This window comes from Phyllostomus hastatus, unplaced genomic scaffold, assembly GCF_019186645.2.
Source record: "Phyllostomus hastatus isolate PE091 unplaced genomic scaffold, TTU_PhHast_1.1 phas_contig_40, whole genome shotgun sequence".
NCBI lineage: Eukaryota > Metazoa > Chordata > Mammalia > Chiroptera > Phyllostomidae > Phyllostomus > Phyllostomus hastatus.
In genome coordinates this window covers 78,274,039-78,275,659 of record NW_025333872.1, presented here as the reverse complement: position 1 = coordinate 78,275,659, position 1,621 = coordinate 78,274,039, and positions in this window count along the sequence as shown.

Genomic DNA, 1,621 nt, shown 5'->3' with positions numbered 1-1,621 from the left:
TAAAACATGATGTAAATTCAAGACCCTCCAATTTTAGAAGTTGGTAAAATCAAGTATCATATATCAATGGACCCAGTTCCAGAGAAATTTGTTACTATCTCAAGGTTATTTAAAATTACTGTTAAACTGCCTTCGAAGGGTGGCTTTATTTTTAATACGTTTGCAATAGAATTGCAGAGAAAGGTTTTCAAGATAATATCCTAGGCTGCAAATCACTTGAGTTAGATTCTCTTTTTATTTACCAAAAAAAAAAAAAAAAAATAGATACGCGCTGTAGCTCTAAGGGGTCCCCCCTCCCCTCCGCCCATATATATGCAGAATAGTAGAGTCATAATGAGCCATCAATGACTAGTTTTTATTTTTTAAAATACAGTTCATCCATTCACTATTCACTGACCACCTACTGAATGCTTGGGACTTATCAACAGAGCACAAGATCACTGCTCCCGTAATCTGATGGTGGTGGTGGGGGGGGGGGGGGTGAGGGGCGGCCTGTACGGTAGGAAAGAACCCGTAATTCATGCCAGGAAAACGAGGTACTTTTTCTGGTTGAGTCGGTAAATTGGATTGCGAGGAGAGTGCCCTAAGCACGGAGTTACACTTGCAACGGAGGCCAGATAATGGATTTACCTCACAGAAGACTGGTTGCTAATTACAACCTTGAAATCCTTAAAGTAGTTTCCGTCCCTAAACATCAAAACAGTAACGGCTGTAGGCCCTAAGGAAGAAAGGGCAGCTCAGAGATATATTAATAGGAAATGTGCTATGGCTTTTGATAGTCTATCCAATTCAAACGTGGCTTGCCTAGGTACAATCTCCTATTTTTGGCAGATCAAGGTTTGTCGTTTCCTGGCCGGCACACACGATTGTTAAGCTTTTGCTTTATTTTTCAGCCTGTGCCCATGTTAACATCAAGGTGCCAAGGCGGAAAAACTTCGACAACGTCGCGAGGAAACACATCCGTGACGAAAACCGCCAGGACCGCCTAAGCCCCTTGGAAATTCTGCGGGCAAAGCTCCGCTGGGGGTAGCGGAATCGGTCAGACGCCACTCGGGAAAGGGTCTTGCTCGTGGCCATTTTTATAGCATCGAAGTGCGTTTGGCACGTTATTTATCAGAGCGAAAGGGTAACTTCCTAGTTTACAGTTAGGCGTCCAAGAATTCACTGCTTCTTGGCGTAGGGAGATGAGCTGTGCTAAAAGAACCTCTTCTAGCCTCCCGGTCTTTTCCTAAGTGCGACTGTTTTTAGTTCTGGCTTGGTTGGAGTCGACCTTACAAAAGGAATGATTTAGACGAGCAAAGAAATAGGGGCGAGAGGTAGGTTCAAACGGCTCCCTGAAAATCAGGCAGCGGAACCAGCGAATGCCACCATGAGTTCAGGCGAGTAAAAGTCCCGAGCAAATCACTCCGCCCCAGTATCCGTTCGCGCCTAGGCAGCAGCTAAAGGCCAAAGGGCGAGGCCGCCAGGACTTCGCGCGAGACCAGCAACGAGACTTCCCAGAAAGCCTCAGGAAATATCTTAACAGCGGCGAGGGAGCGGGTTTAGGGAGGGAGGGGGTTTAGGGAGGGAGGGTGGGCGGGGCTTGCCCGGTTATTTAGCGGCACCAGAGGCCACGCCCCGA